Raw genomic sequence first — 16535 nt, 5'->3', positions numbered from 1 at the left:
GTTCAGTTATTGAAACTTTAGTGTGCGTACATACTTTCAGTTTTTTTAGCACTCACAAATATTTTAATGTAAATATTAAAAATAATAGTGAAGAGTGATCCCGCAACCGCTACAGCCTCTGATTCTAGGTAAACCCTCACTGTATAATAGCCTGAAAATCATAAACCGCACTAGGCAAGCCCGTGCGACTGGCTCAGACCCAGAGGGGAAAGTATTCAAAAAGTTGGGCTTGAGGAACAAATGGCATCAGGTAGCCGATTTTAAGGGCACTGTTTAAAATATGAAGAATCCCAAATAGTCGCTCACTAACCGCTTAAACTAAAAATAGTCATCACATGTATAACATATGTATAATTTGTATATAATATATTTATAATCTATATATACTAGCTAGAAAAAGATTCCAATGCATATCTAGTTTCCTTTTAAATTATTTCAAGTTTGGTTAGATTTTGCAAACTTGTGACCGCTTATCCTCATCCGCTTCATTCTTCAGACCTTGGGGATCTGAAATTTGAACTACGAAAGTCTAACTTTTAGTCCAAAGGTCTGAAATTTGATTTCTATGTGAACTTTGAAACTTCATACCTCTAAGGCGGCAAAATTTTAAATACTTAGTAAATTTTGATTATATTTAAATAGCAATTCTAAATGTGGCTATTTGTGCACTTTGCCCCTATAAAAGAAGTACTTCAGGGTACATTGTATCAGCCCGAATATTTTTCTAGTAAAACATAATGCACCTTATTTGAATATACATTCACTTGAATACAAATTATACATTAGAAAAGTATATAAATTTATTCTTCTTCTTCTTCTCCCTCTCAACTTTGTGGCATAAAAAAGTAAGAGCCTCACTTGAATATACATTCACTTGAAAATAAATTTACTAACAAATATTTTAATATTTCATTGAAGTACAATTATTGAAACTTTAGTGTTCGTACATACTTTCAGTTTTTTTAGCACTCACAGATATTTTTAATGTAAATATTAAAAACAATAGTGAAGAGTGATCCGGCAGTCGCTACAACCTCTGATTCTGAGTAAACCCCCACTGTATAATAACCTGCAAATCATAAACCGCACTAGGCAAGCCCGTGCGACTAGCTCAGACCTAGAGGGGAAAGTATTCAAAAAGTTGGGCTTGAGGTAGAAATGGCATCAGGTAGCCGATTTTAAGGGCACTATTTAAAATATGAAGAACCCCAAATAGTAGCTCACCTAATCGCTTAAACTAAAAATAGTCATCAGACGTATAATATATGTATAATTTGTATATAATATATTTATAATCTATGTATACTAGTTAGAAAAAGATTCCAATGCATATCTAGTTTCCTTTTAAATTATTTAAAGTTTGGTTAGATTTCGCAAACTTTTAACCGCTTATCCTCCTCCCCTTCATTCTTCAGACCTTGGGGATATGAAAGCGGTCAGAAGTTTGCGAAATCTAACCAAACTTTAAATAGTTTGAAGAAAATTAGATATGCATTGGAATATTTTACTAGCTAGTATACATAGATTATAAATATATTATATACAAATTATACATATATTATACGTGTGATGACTATTTTTAGTTTAAGCGGTTAGGTGAGCGACTATTTGGGGTTCTTCATATTTTAAACAATGCCCTTAAAATCGGCTACCTGATGCCATTTCTACTTCAAGCCCAACTTTTTGAATACTTTCCCCTGTGGGTCTGAGCCATTCGTACGGGCTTGCCTAGTGCAGTTTATGATTTGCAGGCTATTACACAGTGGGAGTTTACCCCGAACCAGAGGCTGTAGCGGTTGCGAGATCACTCTTCACTATTGTTTTTAATATTTACATTAAAAATATATGTGAGTGCTAAAAAAACTGAAAGTATGTACATAACTAAAGTTTCAATAATTGAACTTAAATGAAATATTAAAATATTTGTTAGTAAATTTATTTTCAAGTGAATGTATATTCAAGCGAGGTTCTTACTTTTTTATACCACAATGTAGATAGGAAGAAGAATACGAAATTTATATACTTTTCTAATGTATAATTTGTATTCAAGTAAATGTATATTTAAGTAAGGTGCATTATATTTTACTAGAAAAATATTCGGGGTGATACAATGTACCGTGAAGTACCTCTCTTAGAGGGGCAAAGTGCACAAATAGCCACTTTTAGAAATGCTATTTAAATATAATCAAAATTTACTAAGTATTTAAATTTTGCCGCCTTAGAGGTATGAAGTTTCAAAGTTCAGATAGAAATCAAATTTCAGATCTTTGGACCTAAAGTTAGACTCTGGTAGTTCAAATCCTCCTTCTCTTCATTCTTCAGACCTTGGGGATCTGAAATTTGAATAATCGGAGTCTAACTTTAAGTCCAAAGGTCTGAAATTTGATTTCTATGTGAACGTCTAAACTTCAAACCTCTAAGGCGGCAAAATTTTAAATACTTAAAAAATTTTGATTATATTTAAATAGCAATTCTAAAAGTGGCTATTTGTGCACTTTGCCCCTATAAGAGAGGTACTTCATGGTACATTGTATCATCCCGAATATTTTCCTGATAAAACATAATGCACCTTGCTTGAATATGCATTCACTTGAATACAAATTATACATTAAAAAACTATATAAATTTATTCTTCTTCTTCTTCCTCTCAAGTTTGTAGCATAAAGAAGTAAGTGCCTCGCTTGAATATACATTCACTTGAAAATAAATTTACTAATATATATTTTAATATTTTATTAAAGTTCAATTATTGAAACTTTAGTGTTCGTACATACTTTTAGTTTTTTTTAGCACTCACAGATATTTTAATGTAATATTAAAAACAATAGTGAAGAGCGATCTCGCAGCCGCTACATCCTCTGATTCTGGGTAAACTCCCACTGTGTAATAGCCTACAAATCATAAACCGCACTAAGCAAGCGCGTGCGACTAGCTCAGACCCAGAGGGGAAAGTATTCAAAAAGTTGGGCTTGAGGTAGAAATGGCATCAAGTAGCCGATTTTAAGGGCACTATTTAAAATATGAAGAACCCCAAATAGTCGCTCACCTAACCGCTTAAACTAAAAATAATCATTAGATATATAATATCTGTATAATTTATATATAATATATTTATAATCTAAGTATACTAGCCAGAAAAAGATTCCAATGCATATCTAGTTTCCTTTTAAATTATTTCAAGTTTGGTTAGATTTTGCAAACTTCTGACCGCTTATCCTCCTCCGCTTCATTCTTCAGACCTTGGGGATCTGAAATTTGAACTACCAGAGTCTAACTTTAGGTCCAAAGGTCTGAAATTTAATTTTTATGTGAACTTTGAAACTTCATACCTCTAAGGCGGCAAAATTTTAAATACTTAGTAAATTTTAATTATATTTAAATAGCAATTCTAAAAGTGGCTATTTGTGCACTTTGCCCCTATAAGAGAGGTACTTCATGGTACATTGTATCACCCAGAATATTTTTTTAGTAAAACATAATGCACCTTACTTGAATATACATTCACTTGAATACAAATTATACATTAGAAAAGTAACTTTGTGGCATAAAAAAGTAAGAGCCTCACTTGAATATACATTCACTTGAAAATAAATTTACTAACAAATATTTTAATATTTCATTGAAGTTCAGTTATTAAAACTTTAGTGTTCGTACATACTTTCAGTTTTTTTAGCACTCACAAATATTTTAATGTAAATATTAAAAACAATAGTGAAGAATGATCCTGCTGCCGCTACAGCCTCTGATTCTGGAAAAACTCCCACGGTGTAATAGCCTGCAAATCATAAACCGCACTAGGCAAGCCCTTGCGACTGGCTCAAACCAAGAGGAGAAAGTATTCAAAAAGTTAGGCTTGAGGTAGAAATGGCATCAGGTAGCCGATTTTAATGGCACTGTTTAAAATATGAAGAACCCCAAATAGTCGCTCACCTAACCGCTTAAACTAAAAATAGTCATCAGACGTATAATATATGTATAATTTGTATGTAATATGTTTATAATCTATGTATACTAGCTAGAAAAAGATTCCAATGCATATCTAGTTTCCTTTTAAATTATTTCAAGTTTGGTTAGATTTAACAAACTTCTGATTGCTTATCCTCCTCCGCTTTATTCTTCAGACCTTGGGGATCTGAAATTTGAACTATCAGAGTCTAACTTTAGGTCCAAAGGTCTAAAATTTGATTTCTATGTGAACTTTGAAACTTCATACCTCTAAGGCGGCAAAATTTTAAATACTTAGTAAATTTTGATTATATTTAAATAGCAATTCTAAAAGTGGCTATTTGTGCACTTTGCCTCTATAAGAGAGGTACTTCATGGTACATTGTATCACCCTGAATATTTTCTTGGTAAAACATAATGCACCTTACTTGAATATACATTCACTTGAATACAAATTATACATTAAAAAAGTATATAAATTTATTCTTCTTCTTCTTCCTCTCAACTTTGTGGCATAAAAAAGTAAGAGCCTCGCTTGAATATACATTCACTTGAAAATAAATTTACTAACAAATATTTTTATATTTCATTGAAGTTCAATTATTGAAACTTTAGTGTTCGTATATACTTTCAGTTTTCTTAGCACTCACAGAATTTTTTAATGTAAATATTAAAAACAATAGTGAAGAGTGATCCCGCAGCCGCTACATCCTCTGCTTCTGGGTAAACCCCCACTGTATAATAGCCTGCAAATCATAAACCGCACTAGGCAAACTCGTGCGACTGGCTCAGACCCAGAGGGGAAAGTATTCAAAAAGTTGGGCTTGAGGTAGAAATGATATCACGTAGCCGATTTTAAGGGCACTGTTTAAAATATGAAAAACCCCAAATAGTCGCTCACCTAACCGTTTAAACTAAAAATAGTCATCAGACGTATAATATATGTATAATTTGTATATAATATGTTTATAATCTATGTACACTAGCTAGAAAAAGATTCCTATGCATATCTAGTTTCCGTTTAAATTATTTCAAGTTCAGTTAGATTTCGCAAACTTGCGACCGCTTATCCTCATCCGCTTCATTCTTCAGACCTTGGGGATCTGAAATTTGAACTACCAGAGTAGCGGCGGAGCTAGCCTTATAGGTGCAGGTTCGGCCGAACCTAGTCACTTTTGCAATGACCCAACCGATCATTTTAACTTTTAGAACCCCGTTCCCTAAAATAAAACTTTTCGTATGTGCTTTTAATGATTTATGACTTGCGGGGATGGTTGTTTCGGGATTTGGAAGTGTTTGGGTTGAAACCAGAACACTTGGTTCCTTAAGTTGGCCTTAAAGTGTTAAGTTTGACTTCGGTCAATATTTTGAGAAAACGACCCCAGAATAGAATTTTAACAATTCCAACAGCTCAGTATGGTAATTTTGGACTTAGGAGCATGTTCGGAATTTTATTTGAAAGTTCGTAGTTAAATTAGGACTGAAATGGCTAAAATAGGAATTTAAGTTTGGAAGTTTGACCGGGGAGTTGACTTTTTTATATCGGAGTCGGAATCCAGTTCTGAAAATTTTCATAGCACCGTTATGCCATTTATGACTTGTGTGCAAAATTTAAGGTCAATCGGACTTGATTTGATAGGTTTCGGTAACGAATGAAGAAGTTGGAAATTTTAAGTTTCATTAAGCTTGAATTGGGGGATGAATCGTGGTTTTAGCAATGATTGATGTGATTTGAGGTTTCGACTAAGTTCGTATGATGTTTTAGGACTTATTGGTATAAGAGGTCCCGAGTGGCTCAGGTGAGTTTCGGACGACTAACGGATCACTTTTGGCCTTTGAAACACTACTAGTATTTTTCTTCTGGTATCCTTATACGCGATCGCGTAGGTTGGATTCAGTTGTGCTATGCGAACGCGTGGCTAAGGTTGTGTTCGCGAAGAGTAAACGAAGCTGAAGCTGACCACGCGCTTAATGCTTCGCGATCGCATGAGGAGGCTTGCGATCGCGTAGGCTTGCAGAGACTGTGCTTCGCCATCGCGTGGAACTTTCCGCGTTCGCGTAGGGTTAGTGTTTGGGCAGTAGAATTTGTGCTACGTGATCACGTGAGGAAGTTCGTGATCACGTAGAAGAAATCACTGGGCAGAGAGTTTAAGTTCTCTATTTTTAACGATTTTGAGCACGGATTTAGGCGAATTTTGGGAGATTTTCAGAGAAAATAACGGGGTAAGTGTTCTTAACTCAATGTTGGTTAAATTACCCGAATCCATCTCTATTTTTATCATTTAATTGGTAAATTGAGTTGCAAAAGTTTGAAAACTCTTTTGGATAGATTTGAGGATTTGAGGGCCGAATTGTTATCGGAATTTAGTGATTTTGGTATGGGTAGGCTCGTGGTTGAGTGAATGTTCATATTTCGTAACTTTCGATTCCGAGATGTGGGTCCTACAGATGAATTTTTAATTAATTTCAGAATTGTTATTAAAAATATAGTATTTTCTTATAGAATTGATTCCTATAATTTCTAGTGATTGTATCAAATTATTTTGGCTAGATTTGAGCCAGTGAGAGTTGGATAATCGTGGAAAAGGCCTTCTAGTGAATTAAATTGGAGTAAGACGAGGTAAGTCTCATGTCTAATCTTGTGAGGGGGAAATTACCTCATAGGTGATTAAAATTAAATAATTGTTGCTAATTGTGGGGCTACGTACGCACGAGGTGACGAGAGTCCGTGCGTAGCTACTATTAATTCTAAAGTCCGTGTAGTTTAGGACTCAAAGAATGAATTACTTGTGTAAATTATATTCTTTGTTTAATTAATATTATTTTATATATATGAATATATTGTGAATTGTTAGATAAAGATATTAAAGGAAGGAAATCTCATATGCTTGATTTTCTGTTTAAATTAATTAATTGTTAAAAAAAATTATTCTTCCTCCCGAATTTATCTTTTAATAAATATACTCTCCTTCCGGAGGTACATAAGAAAATGTCCTCCTTTCTTGTGGAGCGGGCCGAACGCCTCGGCAGGATAGATGCATCTATGGATCGCGCCGCACGTCTCTCGGCAGTGTACACGACACTCTGGATCGGGCCGTACGTCCTCGGCAAAAATCGTGCTTAATAATAATAATTATTATACGATACTTTAATAGCTTATTTCAGCTTGCGAAGCTAATTGATAAATTGAAAATCCTTAGAATTTAATGAATTATTATTCTTGGTTGTTAAAGAATTAATTATTATTCCTATGAATGGTATTTAATTGATTAATTAGAAATTATTTGAATTGAAGGAATTTGATTATTTTCGCTGATTAAATAAATTATTTTAAATTCTGTAAATCATGCTGATTTAAATATCATAGTTGTATTTTAAATTATTATTATTGACCTATAGTGAGTGTCAAAGTCGGTCATCTCGTCTCTACTACTTCGAGATTAGGCTTGATACTTACTGGGTACACTTTGTTTTCGTACTCATACTACACTTGCTGCATATTTGTTTTGTGTAGGACCTGAGGCAAGTACTAGTGGGGGACCTATCGTCTTACACCCACGTTATCCAGGGGCATAGTGGTGAGCTGCACTTTCTGAGCCGTTCTGCAGCTACTAGTGTCTCTCTTTGTATTTTTATTCTGTCTATTTTTATTTCAGACAGTATTTGAAGTTTTGTATAATCTACTAGATGCTCATACACTTGTGACACTAGATCTTGGCACACACATTGGTAGAATTTGGTTTTTATTATTTTCTTGATTTTAAATTTTATCAGTATATGCTTAATTTATTAAGTTGGCTTACCTAGCTGTAGTGGTGGGCGCCATCACGACCTATAGGTGAAATTGGATCGTGACAACATGGTATCAGAGCACTAGGTTCACGTAGGTCTCACAAGTTATGAGCAGGCCTAATAGAGTCTTGCGGATCGGTACAGAGACGTCTGTACTTATCTTCGAGAGGCTATAGGGTGTTAGGAAATTTCCTTTCTTATTATTCCATCGTGCAATTAATGTAGTACTAAATATCCTTCTCTTATTCTCTCACAGATGGTGAGAATGCGCTCGAATGAAGTTCTAAGCCAGGGAAGAGCTACTCCCCCACTTGCTAGAGGCCGAGGCCGAGGCCGAGGGAGGGCTCCGGCTCGTGGTAGAGGGCGAGGACGTCCCAGGACTGTTCCAGTTATACCGCTAGTGGGTCCAGTAGAGAATCCCATTACTGAGGAGCAGGGTGAGGTGCCTGTGGCAGAGCCAGCTCCGGTGGATTTCACATTTGCACCGAAATTTCAGGATGTCATGGGTCATATGCTGCGATTCATGGACAATATGACTCAGGTCGGTTTATTTCCGGTAGACCCAGCCACATCTCAGGCGGGCTGGGGAGAACAGACCCCTACCGCGCAGGCTCATGGAGATGCAATTGTTGTATATCATACCCAGGGTGAACTACCCGTGGGAGGAGCCCAGCCAGTGGCAGCAACTACACCTGAGCCCAGGCCAGCTGTAGCCGTCGATCCTCAGAAATTATTAGACAGATGAACTAGACTATATCCTCGTGTATTTGGGGGTGAGCGACATGAGGATCCACAGGACTTCATTGATCGGTGCAAGGATAGACTGTACAACATGAGGATATTAGAGTCCCATAGGGTAGATTTTGCTACTTTTCAGCTAGAGGACAGAGCCCGTAGATGGTGGCAGTCTTATGTTCTCTGCAGACCAATAGATTCTCCTCCCATGACTTGGGACAGGTTCACTCGTATCTTCCTGGACAAGTATATTCCACCCTCCTAGAGGGAGGAGTTACAGTTTGAGCAGCTCCAGCAGGGTCAGATTTCAGTGACCGATTATGAGGCAAGGTTTTCTGCATTATCTCGCCATGCACTTATGATACTCCCTACTAAGGCGGAGAGAGTGCGGAGGTTTATAGCCGGTTTACATACTGGTATTCAGGCCACTATGGCTTGAGAGGTTGAGATGGGTACTTCTTATGAGCGAGTTGTGGAGATAGCCCGGAGGATTGAGGGTGTGCGTCAGCGGAGTCGAGAGCAGATTATGAGAGATAAGCGGTTCAGGTACTCTGGAGAGTTCAGAGGTGCTCCGTCTGGGGGAAGAGGTCAGTTCGTGAAGGGGCAGTCCAACAGACCCCCATTTCCAGCACCACCACCTCCTTGAGGTGCTCCAGTGCGACCTTATCTTAGTGCTATACCAGAGAGTTCCTACCGCCCACTAGTTATTCAGGGTCCTCCCAGTGGGTATTCATGTCCCCAGGGCCAGACTCTTAGTCAGCAGCCCATCGCACTGAAGAGTTGTTACAAGTGCGGGGATCCCAGTCACATACGAAGGTTTTGCCCCAGGCTTCGGGGTAGACTAGTACAGCAAGGTCAGCAACCTATACTTACCGGACCAGTTGCTCCACCAGTAGTCCGACCACCAAGAGGTGGAGGACATATAGGTAGGGGGTCGTCCTAGAGGTGGAGGTCAGCCAGGCGGAGGCCAGCCAGTTGGCGCTCCAACTCGGTTCTATGCTTTTCCGGCAAGACCAGATACAGAGGCCTCAGATGCTGTGATTACAGGTATTATTTCTGTTTGAGACAAAGATGCCTCAGTATTATTTGATCCAGGATCCACGCATTTATATGTGTCATCTCTATTTGCTCCATTCCTGGGTGTTTTTCGTGAGTCCTTGAGTACTCCTGTTTATGTGTCCACTCTTGTAGGCGATTCTATTATTGTGAACCGAATCTACCGGTCTTGTATTATTACATTCTGTGTTTATGAAACTAGAGTAGATCTCTTATTGCTCGAGATGATCGATTTTGAAATTATTCTGGGTATGGACTGGTTATCTCCATATTATGCTATTCTAGATTGTCATGCCAAAACTGTTACCTTGGCTATTCCATCTTTGCCTATGCTGGAGTGGAAGAGTTCATCGGTTAGTTCATTTAATCGGGTTATTTCTTTTATAAAGGCTCAACACATGGTTGAGAAGGATTGTTTGGCTTATCTAGCCTATGTTCGGGATACTACTGCAGAGACTCCGGCTATTGATTCAGTGCTAGTAGTTCGGGAGTTCTTCAATGTATTTTCTTCAGATCTTCCAGGTATGCCACCCGATCATGATATTGATTTTTGTATTGACTTAGCTCTAGATACCAAGCCTATATCTATCCTACCATATCGCATGGCTCCGAAAGAATTGAAAAATATTGAAAGAACAACTTGAAGAGTTACTAGCCAAAGGGTTCGTTAGACCGAGTGTATCACCTTGGGGTGCACCGGTATTATTTGTGAAAAAAGAAGGATGGAACAATGTGGACGTGTATTGATTATCTCCAATTGAACAAAGTCACTATTAAGAACAAGTACCCGTTACCGCGTATTGATGATCTATTTGACCAGTTGCAGGGTGCTAGGGTGTTCTCTAAGATCGACTTGAGGTCAGGGTATCATCAGTTGAAGATTCGAGATTTAAATGTTCCGAAAACTGCTTTCCGTACTAGATATGGTCATTATGAGTTTCTGGTAATGTCTTTCGGTTTAACTAATGCCCCGACAGCGTTTATGGAGTTGATGAAAAGGGTATTCAGGCCATATATTGATTCATTTGTCATTGTCTTCATTGATGACATTTTGATATACTCGCGCAGTAAGGAGGAGCACGAGCAACATATGAGAGTATTGCTTCAGACATTGCGGGAACAAAAGCTATATGCTAAGTTCTCAAAATGTGAGTTTTGGCTAGAGTCTGTAGCATTTTTTGGGCAATTTGTATCGGGTGATGGTATTAAGGTTGATCCCAAAAAGATTGAGGCAGTTCAGAATTGGCATCGTCCCATTTTGGCGACTGAGATCTGGAGTTTTCTGGGTTTAGCAAGTTATTATCGTCGGTTTGTGGAAGGTTTTTCATCTATTGCAGCACCTTTGACCAAATTAACCCAGAAGGGTGATCAGTTTCGATGGTCCGATGATTGTGAGTCAAGCTTTCAGAAGCTCAAGACACCATTGACTACAGCACCAGTATTAGTGTTACATTCCGGTTCGGGAATGTATACAGTGTATTGTGACGCTTCACACGTCGGCTTGGGTTGTGTATTGATGCAGGAAGGGCAAGTTATTGTATATGCTTCACGTCAGTTGAAGCCCCACGAAAGGAATTATCCGGTACATGATTTGGAGTTAGCTGCGATTGTTCACGCCCTTAAGATTTGGAGGCATTATCTTTATGGGGTGTCTTGTGAAGTTTATACTGATCATCACAGTTTGCAGTATTTGTTCAAGCAAAGGGACCTAAATTTGAGGCAGCGCAGATGGATGGAATTACTAAAAGATTATGATATTACTATCCTATATTATCCAGGTAAAGCAAATGTAGTTGCATATGCCTTGAGTAGAAAGGCGGAAAGTATGGGTAGTTTGGCTTTCATTTCAGCAGAAGAGAGGCCATTAGCTTTGGATATCCAATCCTTGGCCAACAGACTTGTGCAGCTAGATATTTTAGAGCCCAGCCGAGTTCTTGCATGTGTCGTAGCTCAGTATTCACTATTTGAGCAGATCAAGGCTCGCCAGTATGATGACCCACACTTAATGGTTCTTCGAGAAATGGTACTACGAGGTGGTGCCAAGGAAGTTACTATTGGTGCGGATGGTGTTCTGCGACTCCATGATCGTCTGTGTGTTCCTAATGTGGATGAACTGAGGAAAAAGATCCTGGAGGAGGCACACAATTCTCGGTATTTTATTCATCCAGGTGCTACAAAGATGTATCGTGACTTGAGGCAGCATTATTGGTGGTGATGAATGAAAAAGGACATAGTTGAGTATGTATCTAGGTGTCTAAATTGCCAGCAAGTTAAATATGAGCACTAGAGGCCAGGCAGCCTACTTCAGCAGATGACTATACCAGAGTGGAAATGGGAACGAATTACCATGGACTTTGCAATTGGGTTGCCGCGGACCTTGAGGAAGTTTGATGTAGTTTGGGTGATTGTTGACAGGTTGACCAAGTCGGCACATTTTATTCCTGTTGTGATTACGTTTACTTCAGAAAGGTTAGCCCAGATTTATATTCAGGAGATAGTTCGGTTGCACGGTGTGCCAATTTCCATCATATCAGATAGAGGCCCTCAGTTTACTTCACATTTTTTGAGAGCAGTATAGAGTGAATTAGGGACCCATGTAGAGCTCAGCATAACCTTTCATCCGCAGACCAACAGGCAGTCAGAGCGAATATTTCAGATTTTGGAGGATATGCTTAGGGCATGTGTGATTGACTTTGGAGGTCAATGGGATCGTTTCCTGCCTTTGGTCGAGTTTGCTTATAATAATATTTACCAATCCATCATCGAGATGGCTCCATTTGAGGCTTTATATGGCCGTCGATGCCGTTCACCAATCGGATGGTTTGAGCCCAGTGAGGCTAAGTTATATGGTACTGATTTGGTAAGGGATGCCTTGGAAAATGTAAAGTTGATTCAGGAGCGACTTCGTACAGCACAGTCCAGACAGAAGGGTTATGCGGATTAGAAAGTGCGTGATTTATCATTTATGGTAGGTGAAAAAGTTCTCTTGAAGGTTTCGCCGATGAAGGGAATTATGAGATTCGGGAAGAAGGGCAAGTTGAGCCCAAGGTATATAGGCCCATTTGAGGTGTTGAGACGAGTTGGAGAGGTTGCTTATGAGCTTGCATTGCCTCCCAGTCTATCGGGAGTTCATCCGATTTTTCATGTATCTATGCTCCGAAAATATCATGTCGACCTATCATATGTGTTGGACTTCAGCACGGTTCAGCTAGAGCAGAGTTTGGGTTATGAAGAAGAGCCATTTTCCATTGTTGATAAACAAGTTCGCCAGTTGAGGTCCAAGAGGATTTATGCAGTAAAGGTCTAGTGGAGGGGCCAACCAGTCGAGGAAGCGACTTAGGAGGCCGAGGAAGATATGCGGAGCAGATATCCACACTTATTCAGCACCCTAGGTACAATTCTAAACCCGTTCGAGGACGAACGTTTGTTTAAGAGGTAGAGAATGTAATGACCCAACCTGTCATTTTAACTTTTAAAACCCCGTTCCCTAAAATAAAACTTTCCGTATGTGCATTTAATGATTTATGACTTGCGGGGATGGTTGGTTCGGGATTTGGAAGTGTTTGGGTTGAAACCGGAACACTTGGTTCCTTAAGTTGGCCTTAAAGTGCTAAGTTTGACTTCGGTCAATATTTTGAGAAAACGACCCTAGAATAGAATTTTGACAATTCCAACAGCTCTGTATGGTGATTTTGGACTTAGGAGCGTGTTCGGAATTTTATTTAAAAGTCTGTAGTTAAATTAGGCTTGAAATGGCTAAAATAGGAATTTAAGTTTGGAACTTTGATCGGGGAGTTGACTTTTTGATATCTGAGTCGGAATCTAGTTCTGAAAATTTTCATAGCTCCGTTATGTCATTTATGACTTGTGTGCAAAATTTGAGGTCAATCAGACTTGATTTGATAGGTTTCGATACCGAATGAAGAAGTTAATTAAGCTTGAATTGGAGGATGATTCATGGTTTTAAGCGTTGATTGATGTGACTTGAGGTTTCAACTAAGTTCATATGATGTTTTAGGACTTATTGGTATAATTGGTTGAGGTCCCGAGGGGCTCGGGTGAGTTTCGGACGACTAATGGATCACTTTTGGCCTTTGAAACACTGTTGATAACTGCTGGTATTTTTCTTTTGGTATCCTTATACGCGATCGCATAAGTTGGTCTGCGATAGCGTAGAGTAAGTTGGGCAGAGGTGGATTTGTTCTACACGATCGCGTGAATGGGGTTGCGATCGCGTAGGCTTATTTTGGCAGCTGAGAATTTGTTCTATGTGATCGCGTGGGCAAGTCCGCGATCGCGTAGGCAAGTCCGCGATTGCGTAGGTTGGATTCAGTTGTGCTATGCGAACGCGTGGCTAAGGTTGCGTTTGCGAAGAGTAAACGAAGATGAAGCTGACCACGCACTTAATGCTTCGCAATCGCGTGAGGAGGCTCGCGATCGCGTAGGCTTGCGAAGACTGTGTTTCGCGATCACGTGGGACTTTTCACGATCGTGTAGGCTTAATGTTTGGGCAGTAAAATTTGTGCTACGCTATCGCGTGAGGAAGTTAGCAATCGCATAGAAGAAATCACTGGGTAGAGAGTTTAAGTTCTGAAAATGGGACTTCGTCCCATTTTTCATTTTAACGATTTGGAGCTCGGATTTAGGCGAATTTTGGGAGATTTTCAGAGAAAACAATGGGGTAAGTGTTCTTAACAAAATATTGGTTAAATTATCCGAATCCATCACTATTTTTATCATTTAATTGGTGAATTGAGTTGGAAAAGTTTGAAAACCCTCTTGGATAGATTTGAGGATTTGAGGGCCGAATTGTTATCGGAATTTAGTGATTTTGGTATGGGTAAACTCGTGGTTGAGTGGGTGTTCATATTTCGTAACTTTCGATTTCAAGATGTGGGTCCCACAGACGAATTTTGAATTAATTTTGGATTTTTTATTAAAAATATAGTATTTTCTTATAGAATTGATTCCTATAATTTTTAGTGATTGTATCGAATTATTTTGGCTAGATTCGAGCCAGTCAGAGTTGGATAATCGTGAAAAAGGCCTTCTAGTGGATTAAATTAGAGTAAGATGAGGTAAGTCTCTTGTCTAATCTCATGAGGGGGAAATTACCTCATAGGTGATTAAAATTAAATAATTGTTGCTAATTGTGAGGGCTACGTACGCACGAGTTGACGAGAGTCCATGCGTAGCTACTATTAATTCTAAAGTCCAAATAGTTTAGGACTCAAAGCATGAATTACTTGTGTAAATTATATTCTTTGTTTAATTAATATTATTTGATATATATGAATATATTGTGAATTGTTAGATAAAGATATTAAAGGATGGAAATCTCATATGCTTGGTTTTCTGTTTAAATTAAATAATTGTTTAAAGAAATTGTTCTTCCTCCCGAATTTATCCTATAATAAATATACTCTCCTTCCGGAGGTACATAAGAAAATGTCCTCCTTTCTTGTGGAGCGGGCCGAACACCTCGGCAGGATAGATGCATCTATGGATCGCGCCGCACGTCCCTCGGCAGTGTACACGACACTCTGGATCGGGCCGTACGTCCTCGGTAGAAATCGTGCTTAATAATAATAATAATAATTACACGATACTTTAATAGCTTATTTCAGCTTGCGAAGCTAATTGATAAATTGAAAAAATCCTTGGAATTTAATGAATTATTATTCTTGCATTTTAAAGAATTAATTGTTATTCCTGTAAATGATATTTAATTGATAAATTGGAAATTATTTGAATTGAATTAATTTGATTATTTTCGCTGATTAAATAAATTATTTTAAATTCTGTAAATCATGCTGATTTAAATATCATAGTTGTATTTTAAATTATTATTATTGACCTATAGTGAGTGTTAAAGTCGGCCATCTCGTCTCTACCACTTCGAGATTAGGCTTGATACTTACTGGGTACACTTTGTTTTCGTACTCATACTACACTTGCTGCATATTTGTTTTGTGTAGGACCTGAGGCAAGTACTAGTGGGGGACCTATCGTCTTACACCAACATTATCCAGGGGCATAGTGGTGAGCTGCACATTCTGAGCCGTTCTGCAGCTACTACTGTCTCTCTTTGTATTTTTATTCTGTCTATTTTTATTTCAGACAGTATTTGAAGTTTTGTATAATCTACTAGATGCTCATACACTTGTGACACTAGATCTTGGCACACACATTGGTAGAATTTGGATTTTATTATTTTCTTGATTTTAAATTTTGTCAGTATATGCTTAATTTATTAAGTTGGCTTGCCTAGCTATAGTGTAGGGCGCCATCACGACCTATAGGTGAAATTGGATCGCGACAACTTTTGCGTAAACACTGTATTTATATTAAGAAATTTATTAAATATGTACAAATATTTAATTGCGAACCTAGTAACTAAGATGATCTATGGGTTCCGAGGTAAATTCAGAACCCATAAACTTTAAATCCTGACTCCGCCTCTGTACCAGAGTCTAACTTTAGGTCCAAAGGTCTGAAATTTGATTTCTATGTGAACTTTGAAACTTCATACCTCTAAGGCTGCAAAATTTTAAATACTTAGTAAATTTTGATTATATTTAAATAGCAATTCTAAAAGTGGCTATTTGTGCACTTTGCCCCTATAAGAGAGGTACTTCATAGTACATTGTATCATCCCGAATGTTTTCCTGGTAAAACATAATGCACCTTACTTGAATATACATTCACTTGAATATAAATTATACATTAGAAAAGTAAATAAATAATTTCTTCTTCTTCTTCCTCCTCTCAACTTTGTGGCATAAAAAAGTAAGAACCTCGCTTGAATATATATTCATTTGAAAATAAATTTACTAATAAATATTTTAATATTTCATTGAAGTTCAATTATTGAAACTTTAGTATTCGTACATACTTTCAATTTTTTTAGCACTCACAGATTTTTTTAATGTAAATATTAAAAACAATAGTGAAGAGTGATCCCACAGCCGCTACAACCTCTGATTTTGGGTAAACCCCTGCTGTGT

Source organism: Nicotiana tomentosiformis, chromosome 6 (genome assembly GCF_000390325.3).
Source record: "Nicotiana tomentosiformis chromosome 6, ASM39032v3, whole genome shotgun sequence".
NCBI lineage: Eukaryota > Viridiplantae > Streptophyta > Magnoliopsida > Solanales > Solanaceae > Nicotiana > Nicotiana tomentosiformis.
This window is presented reverse-complemented; position numbering follows the sequence as displayed.